We start from the raw sequence: 11280 nt of genomic DNA on the forward strand, positions 1-11280 counted from the left end.
GCCAGAAAGCAGCATCTGCATCCCTTGCTCCCTTGCTAGTTCCTTTGTGTGCTTAAGGAGGCCCCTCTTCCTCGTTACCAGACAACTTCCCCTCCTCCTTTCCACCTGCATCTTGCTTCTTTCAATTATTTTCTTCACTTTGTTTTACAAGGCCTAATTTAGAAAAGGAGTGAGCAAGCCTAACTCTTTCCTGACACAGTTACTCTCCTGCTTACTGATCCACTGAAATGACATAATAACCGGCTCATGCCCTTCCTTATTCCTTTCCTTTCTCTTCTCCTTTTCACGCTGTTCAGATTCACTTCCTTTCCTAGCCTAGCCTGCACAGGCTCACCCCTCCTTCTACTCACCTCCCTCCTCTCCTTAAGGCTTTTGGCATCTTTTTTGTGAGCAGGCACACCAGGTTAGCTGTGGGATGATCAGCCCTGTTTTGTGGGCCAGGCAGGGCTCAAACCAGCAGCTCTGCTCCACCCTGGGAGCCTGGGCTGCTGAAAGTGAGAGCCAGTATTGCTGGCCCAGTCCTGGGCAAGGTTTGGCATCTCAGCTGGTGGCCATTACGGGACCAGCTTCCACATCTCCTGAAAGTAGCACACTGGTGACAGCTCAGAAAAGGTCCCTGTACCCAACCTTTTTGCATCCTGCCATCTCTAAGCCCAAAGACAAAACAGTCTGTCTCTTAATTCTGCTCCCTTCCTCCATCCCCCTCAACTTGGGATGGCCTGATTCAGTAAAAATAATAATAATAAAAAAAACCCACCAGCCAAACAAAATTTTGGCACAGATCCAGCAACAGTTCGTGTTGACTAAGGACCTACTTCATTGTGCTCTTCCCTCCTTCTTTTGTGCCTTGAATGGGTAAATTCCTAGATTGTGTCTTGGTGGCAGTGGTGGTGGGGCACAATCCAGTGAATATCACTTGTTCGATATTTAATTCCTAAAATATGGAGGAAAAGAATATCACAGAGACTTCCTCTAGGTCACCAGGAGAAAGCTGTAAATTCTGGACGTGTCCCAAGCAATCTTGAATGTCTCCACTTTCTCTCCCCTTCTAGCTCTTCATTACGCCCCTGTAACACACAGTTACCTTGAGATGACAGTCCCTTCCCTGAGATAACTTGTCCAGACCCTAATAACTGAGCTCAAACTGGCTCAGAGCCTAAGGCAAATGTTTTCTGCAGCATACACCAGTGTAACTTAATATAAATAAGGTGCCTGTGAAAAGCATAACCTCAAAGGAGCTGACGTTTCTAACTAAATTTCCATGCAGTTCATGAGAATAGCTAGTGTCAACCAGGCAGATCCTGCTAGCCTAGCTCCCTCCCTGCCCCATCTGCTCTTCAAATAGGCCCGCTGCAATTAATGGCTGTGTTTGAGGAACAGGCAACTATCATTCAGCATGAGTGGAGGTGGTGGGATTTGACCTGTGGCTTCTATTGAGAACTAGTGGTCTCCACAATTGCTGGCCCCTAAGTATACAATAATGTGATGCAACTGTAATTTAGCCCTGGCAAGTACTGAATGCAAATGTGCCTTCCTATCAATTAAACAGGAAGAAACATTCATTTGGCTGCAAATATACTGACTGTTAAAGAATGCAGTTTAATTATTGAATCTTGGTGAAATTCAGCTTCATTGAGAAATGAAGTCTATTTCTCTTCCCACAGGGGTAACTGCATTTCTGTTCCCTCAAGCAGTGTGGTAATTTCTTTCTGTGGTCCTCATGGTTGGTTAAAAATCAATTTTCTTTATCTTAATTCTATCTGCTTAAAATCCTGCTGTTTGTTAACTGCAACCATCCCTTTGAGTCAAGATGGCTACAAGTGTTGACTCTTCTTAGGTGAAGTTTACCTCATAAGCATTGTGTCATTATTTAATGTGGTCAAAAGCTATTACAATGGATCTATACAATTAAGGTAATAAATTTAGCTAGCTTCCTTTTTTTATAAAGAAAAAAGCTGTGTGTAATAAAACAGTGCTTTCATCTTAATCTTCCACCCTCTTTCTATACATATTCAGCCTCCTGAATGTAGACTTTTTTTCTCATTTAGTAAAAATAAAATAAAGCAGTTTAACTGAATATAGAAATTCTCCAGGACAGACGATTAAAGGCTTGGTCTGTTTGTCTGCTTAGCTCTTATAATCTGCCAAATATGCTTATATTGCTGCTTCCCATCTAAAAGCTGGGGATATGCTATACTAGAAGGTCTGTCTAAGACTGTGTTCCTTTTAGAATAGAACACACCGAAATGTCTTATGTGCAAATATTTGGGATTTTGACAATATGAAACAATAATGGAGGTAGAAATATTTAGTAAGAAAAAATAGTTCACTTGGTTTTTGTTATCCACCCCACTCCCTGTCCCAACCAGCTTAAATCCTGATGTTTTGACATCAAACTTCTGATATCAACCTGTGGTTGCACAGTTAGTGTATTTTTTAGCTGTTTAGAAATGATCTGTTGTCAGGTTCTCACATGCTGTAAACTGTCATGTCTTTATTGAAGGTAGTTGTGCTCTGCTGACTTGACACTAAATGAATAGCCGGTCCATTGTACACTGAGACTTCATCCAATTCCCTTTAAAATCAAAGGAAACGCTTGTCAGCTTCCTAGAGAGTTAGATCACACTCTAGGAAACAATGGGCAAGACTGTAATTTGTGTAATTTTTTTTAATATCCTACCCAAGGAAGATATTTGTTCAACTATTCTTGGCTAAAATCCAGCAGGTGGAACCGGTCACTTCAAATGACCTTCATTTACCCATCTTGAGGGTCCCAGAACCAACACAAAGAACTCTATAAAATATTTAAATGTCAAGTCTGAGGCCACTAACACTGAACAGCATTATTCAGTTCCAAATGCCAGCCAGCTGACCAGAGGGGAAAATTTAATAACGCTCCTGATCTCTGATAGGATAAAAAAATCTTAAAGTTTAAAATTTGTCCTTTCATCTTCTCAGCAACCTGCAATTGATGAAAGTAACATGCTACACGATTTGACTTCAGTGAGAAGAGGGAAAAGAAGTGTGACAATGAGTCATCTGGTACAAAGCACCAGAATTCAATAAATAAAGCAATTTTCTCTTTTTTTTGCAGGCAAACTGCCTTTTATCTGATAAGGTCTACATGACAGCTGCATATTTCCCAGAGTGTCACTCTCCAGAGGCAAGAGAGCATAAGAATACCAGTAACTTGTAGGCACCCTTGTTCTCTTGTGTATTAGCTTGCATGCTCTTTTTATCAGAGCTTCTATCACAGTAAACCAGGGGAATCACAGGAAGTGCACATGCTTATAAAGCTGTTCTCCTCTGAGACTGACCCCCAGACTCTAACTCAAGTCCTTGGATTGCTCACTAAAAGATTTACACTGCCCTCAATCAGTCCTACAAATGAAAACAAGGAACAGGGACTGTTGTTAATAGGAGGTTCTGAATTAGAAACCTTGTGATTTGCTGCTGGCACAGACAGAACGGCACAACCTTGTCAGCCCTGTTAATAAACTTCAGTCACAGTGCTGACCTGCTGACAGGCTCCACAAGCTGATATCTTGCAGCTTTTGAGCAAGGATTGTTTAGCATGTCAATGTGGAAGGCTTCTTTATTATATTATTTTTATATTAATATTTTTATTAGGGAGCTAGAACAGTAAAAGAACCTAAGAAAGAGGGGAGGGCTGTGATTTATCAACATTTTCAAATGCTTCTCTCCTCCTCCTGCCCCTTATTCTCTGCTGAGTCACCATTTGGTGACAGAGCCTTGCAACTGCCATTTGTCACCCAAGTCAAAGTCATGGACCACAACATGGCAGTGCCAGATGTTGAACAAAACACAGCATATGGAGGCGGTCCCAATCCCAGGAACCTGCAGGCTAAATGCCAGAGATAACACATGGGCTTAGGGAGGCAGAGAACAGTGAACTAAATGACTACCGTGGGGAGCACAGCCATCCCTGCGCTGCTCTCCCCCAGGCTGCCCACTAAGACAACTCTGTCTTCACCCTCACTGCAGGTGCATAAGAAACCTGTCCCAAGGGCATCCATACAGCACATCATGTGATACACTTGCCAAAGAGACCCCCTGCCCTGCACTTCGGCACTTCCAGAAAGCTCCCCAATTTGCCATGATGTGGATGGGTTTCCCTGACGTAAAGGCCCATACCAGAAGAGATAGAATCTGCCGGAAGTCATTAAAAAACATTCAGATGTTATTCTGACCTTCTACCTCAAGTCAATATAGTCAGGTCACAACTGAGCTTTTGGCCTGGTCAATGATGAATGGGGTGAGGGGATGGACTAGTCCAGCACCAGTATAACACACAATAAATGCTTGCCTCACATACCTCCCAAATTTGGAAGCCCACACAGCAGCCCTGGTTAACGTGCTTTTTCTACCTTCTTCCTCCTTCTCCACATCATCTGGAAGCAGGTACAGACTGTAGCAAAGTCTTCACGGCTGAACTCAAGTAGCACYATTGTAAATGTCATGTACTCCTGTCCAACACAGACTGACTGTTGTATAGTCAGAGTGCCTCAGAGTCCCTTGATCTTGCCATGGTCCAATAATGCTCAGAAAATAGGCCATTATACTACACAGCATTGGTGGTGCCTAGTACACAGCAGATATTTTTCTGTGTATCCATGGCTCTCTTGTTGAACCAGATGTTCTCATAGCTGTGCTCAATGTTTTGCAGAACATGCTGGAACTCATGCAAAGGGTGTGACAAATTCCTTTCCCATGAATTAGCTTGTTTGTTATCAATGCCCGCATGGACACTGCTTTAAGGGAGGGGGTGGGACATTGCTGAAGATCTCTGTACTTTCCAGAGAAGGGAGTTCTCTCTGGAAGTTGTAAGCCACAGAAGAAATGTTAGCTGATAACTTTCTTGTCAGTACTCTCATTCTGCCAACAGTAAGGGGTCACATGTTTCCTTGCCTTTAAAAAGCTCGTAATGTTGGCTGACAGGGTTGTCCAAGGTGCCTCTGTCCAGCCAACACTTCTAAATGTTTGTTTGGTCTGCCTCATGCAGATACTCCAACATAAAGATGAGGAGAAAGCTGAGTCACATTGCCATTGTCATCGGTGGGTAGCTGATTAGGTGAGTGCATGACTTTCTGTACACATCATTATACAGAAGCTAGCTAGCTTTTCATGTAATATGCTCTCTTAAACCTTTGTTCAAACCTTCCCCACTTTGCTCCAAGTTCATGTCATGGGAGGAGTGCTTGCAGGGCCACCCCATGCTTCAGTGTGCAAGTCTCTCCTTCAAACAGACCCTCTGTAAACCAACATGCCTATACGTCATCCAGTCTTCAGGTAGCTGGTGGAAGGGCTACCCTCGGCAGCCCCTGGAAGAAGCTTTAGGGTGGGCCAAGCCAGAACGGCTGAGCACTGCCACCTCAGATAGTGGTGAAGTATCCATTTTATTACGTTTTAATCCTGGTATGACCAGTTAGGCTTTGTGCTTGGGAATGTCTCACCTCCCTCATGCTGCAGAGCCTGAAAACTGTTCTGGGCAAAAGACTGGTGACTCTCTAAGGCTGACCAACAATGCCAGATTGGAGCCTGAGGGACGGCAACAGCCAGGCTCACCCATCAGTTTAAAACAGTGAAACAGGGAGCGATGGCTTTGGTGGTGCTAGGCTGACATTCGCCAGTGGTAGAGCCAGCCCTGCAGATTTTCACAGGTGTAACAAGACCAGTTGTTGTGCTGCTAATACAGTGAGGAGGACTGAAAAGAAATACTTACCTGGCAGCATCCCTTTAAACCCATGACTCATCATCACAAGTGCATTTCTGATTCTCTTCCCATTCATGTCTCATGGACCATCATCTCATTTAATGAAAATTTAGGCAGTTGCTTTTCTGCCTGGTGTTACAAACTCTGTCCAATGGATGCGGGTAGTATAGTTGATTTTATCTGTTATGAATGAACAATGCTCTGTTCAGGAAGTCAGTACACTTTCTCTAGCTCTGGTCATCATGAGAATCCATGAGGCTGCGTGTGGGTCCATTACACTGAGCCTGACACACAGCCAGGACTTTAATATCTGAAATGGAGCTGTGACGGGAAGAACTGCTGTTTCATCTACTTATCAGCCATAGCCCCACAAATAGAAACAGTCTGGTGTTCAGGGCTCTGGTTTAGAGAGAGGATCCTTTGAAACAAAGTGCAGGTCTAGTTTTAATACAAGGTCTCATCCCACATTATTGCATTGATTATTGTAATTATGCTCTTTCAGGACTTTTTCAAGTTACGCTATATCCAATTATAGCTATTTTAAATACCATTGTACGGTACATCACGTGGTGTGGGAGAGAGAAGGTAGCAGATGTAAAGGGGATTTATTTTATTTAGCTTCCTGTCCTTACAGTAAGGCCTTTTATGTAAAAGAGAGCTGGCATAATTAATATTATTTATTTCTCTGGTGGGTATATCTGAAGCTGTCTTCCTGAGCACCATGCCAAAAATGTACTCATCTGTGTTTCTGCAGGGCATGGCATCCAGTTTTAAAGAGGGATGAGGAATAGGATCTCCATCTTCTTGCCCCATTCTCTGGTGGTGGGATTTATACACTGAATTTTCAGGCACTCATTGGCAACAGAGAACAGGAAATCCTGGTATTATTGAGGGAACAGGTTTTCTCCTGGAGTATCTCCTTATGGTGATCATTATTGCTTGGGGAAGGTAAAACTTCTGGGCTCCCTATGCAAGCGAAAGGCCTTCGTAGGAGAGTGATCCTAGATTTCTCTCCTCCTTCCTTGTTTTCCTCCTTCACAGCTTTATTAAATGGATTTTTTTTTTTTAATAGAGCACTTCTTTAACCTGCTGGAACTTCAAGGCATACTGGACCCAGACTTTAATTTGCCTGACTATGCATTGCCTCCTTCCATTCCACAGAAGGTAAGTGCAGTACTGATGTGTGGCTTAATCCCACCACCAGTAATGGATTTAAACAATGTGTTGTACTTGTATTGGTTTCCTCATGGGAAATAATCTCAGACTTGCAGCACCTCCACAAAAACCATTCTCAGACAAAACTCCCACTGTTTCCATTTCTCAAAACTGCTTTTTTCACCCCAAGGGATTTTTTTTTTTTAATTCATTCAGGCACATAGCAGTGTCATTAATGGCGATGTCAAATTTTCCCCCTAGGAGGCCTTGTTTCTTAAATATATGCCTAGCATGGTGAGCATGCTTCACTCTGTTGGCATGCACATGACTGCTTCCACATCTAGAGATCAGCAAGTGCTTTCATGCCTTGCTTAGTCAGGACCAGGAGATGTTTTACAATCAGAGTATCAGGTACCCTTATGTGATGTAGCCTTCCCTCTGGTAGAGTACCAGCAAGCTGATTCTGGGTGCTACAGATTACTCTCCTCTTGCTCTGATTCGTCATTCATAGATTGAGAACTTCTGCCCCTTTTGCCCCGATCCAATTGGTCCCTGGCAACTCTGCCAGCCTCTCYGAATCAGGCCCACTGGTTGTGAGAGCCTGAAACTTCCAATCTGCTGAGCAGCGGATTTGCCAGACAGGGCTCCCACTACTGCACAGTTTGAGGTATTGATGGCTCCCGCTGAGGTGGAGAGAGAAGAGGAAAAGCAGGCCTGTACTGTTTGGCAGCCTGCTGGGCTAAGCCTGTTGGTTTAAAAAGGAAAAGAAAGGGAAAGGAATTATTATCCCTTTTTTTTTTCCAGTTATCCCTCTGTGATTTTAGATAGTGAAGGTCAAACCTGAACTCTGCTGTTTCCTGTGTGCATTATCAAGTGCTGCAGGTGAAAGGAACCCCAGGTTGAGAGTCTGCAGATGTCCCATGCACCCTACTGGTCTCACTGCTCAACACTCAGCGGTGCTGGCCCTCCAGAGCTAATCTATGTAACAACCCCCCCGAGTCATCCCAGTCTTCAAACTGCCTTCTGGAGCATCAGGCTCATGTTCTGCATTACTGTGAGTTAATATTTTCCAGTCTGTGAGCTACTGCTGACGAATATTCGGATGTTTGGAGCCCCATCCCCTAGCATGCAGGAGCATTTTCCCAGAAATGTTAATGAACTTCACAATGAACCCTTGTTGACTAGAGTATTCCCAGGGCCAAGCAGTGCAAACAGAGTGGAAGCACAGTAGCATGCTGCCATAAACCAAATGCCCTGTTAGCCAAATTCTGACCCGCTGACCTAACAGTTCTAGAGTCATATACATACACTTCAGAATTACTGGTGCCTTTGCTTTGTCTTGTTCCAAAATACTCATTTCTAGCCAAAAACAGAAAAAAGTCTACAAAATTCAAAAATGATCTCTGTAATATATCTAAACAATACTGACTTGAATTAGGACTTCCAACGTAGCACAAATACAAAGTTTCAGTAATTCAAGGAGGGATATATGATCCCAAAATGTTCTGATCCCACTGTATATGTATTCTGGAAAAAAAAAGTGACCAGAATCGTGATAGATTTTTATGTCTGTGCTCATGCAGACCTACTAGTCTCTAGAGTTGCTCTTCTTATAGTAGCAGGCACAGAGATGCCTGCATGTAAATTGTGTTGCAGACTCATTAGTGTTACTGCTGCTTGGTTGCTAGCTGAGGCACCAGTTCTGATTTAGGGTATTTTGACACTTAGCAACAAACTAAGCTTTAGCGAGCAGGTGGCTGAGCCAAAATAGTAGCAGAGTTCGCAGTTAGCTGAAATAATAACAAGGAATTGCTGGTCAGAATATGCTTTCTTTCTTGATTTATTAAAACAGCCCAGGAAAAGCTCATCTGTGAAGCATCTACTCCCACAAGACACCTGTTTCAAAGCCACTGTGGTGCAGGTGTGTTTCTTTGCATGCACAGGAACAGTTCCCATGCTAGAACTGTATCGGGGTCAGCTAATAGACCTGTCCACCTGTGGTGACCAAAGCATTCAACAGTGTGTGTGACTTGCCTTTCAGCAGATCTTTAACAAGTCAGGTTTCAGCTCTCCCATCAGCCGATGGCTGCCTCCTGCACCTGTAACTCTGGATTCATCTCCTTTCCAGGCTTGTATCATTGTGCTCTTGTTGCCTGCAGGAAAGAGTGATGGCTCAGCTGGTCTGTAGGACAGTTTCCCAACTTTGGTTTGGCATTTTCCTTTCCCTCACTTTGCTCAGGCTGCACACAGAGGCTGAGGATGTTCATCCTTCTTTTGAGGACCTCCAAGATGCCTTGCACTGAGGACCTCCTTGCACTTGTTTCCAGCCTGGCTGTGAGAGYTGACCATCACCTGCTTAACTTCGCGCACAGAATAGCCTCCCAGGCTGTGCAGTGCCCAAATCTTTCCCTTCCCGAGAGGGAAGGAGAGCACTGCTCCTGCGAGCAAGCCCCTCTCAATGTATCAGAGAGCTGAGGCTGAATTAAAATGAAAGAATAGCCACAATCTAAGAGATGCACTCAGATCTCTGCTTTAGGCTACACACACTCAGTTGTATGCTCTGTTCACTCCTTCTTTATTTCTTTACGTTCTGTGTTTGTGGTCTACTGCAGGGATATGAAACAGGGGGCTGAAGGTCAGACACAGCCTGCAAATTCATTTCATATGGCCTGTGGCCACTCCATTTTTTAAAGCATGACCGTTGGCTTGCTCAAAGTCCTGCATTCCCAGGGTGGCCAGGTAATGGTGGTTTAAAGATTGGCAGGGCTCTTGGCAAGAAGGCAGGTCCCCACCATGGTCTCAAGGCCTAAATAAGGTGCTTAGAAGGTCAGAAGATCCGGCTGCTAGTAGCAGCTCTTTGATTTCGTTGTGTGGCCGTGAGCAAGCCTCTTCCAGAGCTCTTGATGTTCTGCAAAATGGGGCTAGAAATAGAGATTTTTTGTCATGTGTGAGACTTACCATCTGCTTGGGAACCTTGCTGGCAGGTTCACCAGCTGAAAGTTAAGTGTTAAAGGCTCTGTATGGGAGGATGAGGAGGTGGAGGGGTGGGAAAGCTGGTATGGTACCTCACAAAGACTTGCATGGACTCCAGTAGCAACCATGCCAGGAGTGGAGAGGACTGGGGGCATCTCCTTGGTAAAGTCTGCTGTGTATTTCCTGTGTGCTGAGTTGGACACAGGGCACCAAGTTTAGGCCTGTAGGCCAGTGACTAGCAGTTGCTTGGTTACCTCGTAACAGGCATCCGTTTTCTTGGTTACTTCACTGTGGACATCCAACCTGAACCACTTTAGAAGGGCCAAACTATTTTTTTCCGGAGGACAGAAGAACACTCTCTGGAAAGGCAAGCCTCCATGCAGTGTCTCAGTTTGTACTCACAAAAATCACTAGCCACTTTTGAAAATCTTGACAGTTTACATTTACAGATCACTATGTGTAAAGAACTAAGTTTTATTAACATTTCCAGAAGAAATCAATGAAGATATTGCAGAGAATTGTGGTCCTGATGAGTAAATAAGCTGCAGGAGAAGAGGTATGGTTAATATGCAAGGAGGTGGTTTTTGTTTTTTGTTTTTTTTTTCAGAAAATTACAATTGCCATTACTGGGAAAGCATGAGGAAAAGCAATATGTAACTCAGAACATGAGTGAATTGTCTGGCTTAGGGGAGAAGGCAAAGGAGAATATTTTTTAAAAAGTTATTCTTAAGATGTAAGCAAGTCTTTAAAACACAGGCAAGCATTCTGCATATTATATTCACCAGCACAGGGAATTCAGCAAATGAGCACTGAACCCAAAGGGCTCCATCCCAGATGATAATTCTCATGTAAGGGATATTTAAGTGTACCCCTGGGGCTGCATGGAAAGATTGGACTGGGATTTCTGTGACAATTGCGCTGCAGTAAAAGAGAAGGAACGATCAGGAAAGCCCACAGTATGGACTAGAGTTAACAGAGTAAATTTAATCCTGCTGTAAGTGGATAGATCCTGGTATTGCTTATACTAGCATTCAGCCTGGTTATTGCCATGTGTTAAATTAGATTAATTCTTAGATACTTGAATAGCTCTTTACAAGTTCATGAAGAGATACAAAAAAATTGTAATTTGCTTTCTCAGCACCCCTGTGAAATGAAGGGATCGTTATTCTCTCTCCATAATGTAGGTGAAGAAAGTTGATGCCCTCAAAAAATAAGACCTGTTCTGTCAAAAGTTGTCTTAAATGGTATGCATCCCTGTTTTTGTGGGACCAGCTTCACATACCATAAAGGGCCAGTGCTCAACAGCATCTGGGAGCTGAGTGCTTCTGAGAGGCATGGAGACGAATGTGCTTGTGTGCACGTGTGTCTGGAGACCTGGGCATTGTGGTAGTTGGTGTCCAAACATATAACCAGAATGA

Source organism: Apteryx rowi, unplaced genomic scaffold (assembly GCF_003343035.1).
Source record: "Apteryx rowi isolate R43461 unplaced genomic scaffold, aptRow1 scaffold_596, whole genome shotgun sequence".
Classification (NCBI taxonomy): Eukaryota; Metazoa; Chordata; class Aves; order Apterygiformes; family Apterygidae; genus Apteryx; species Apteryx rowi.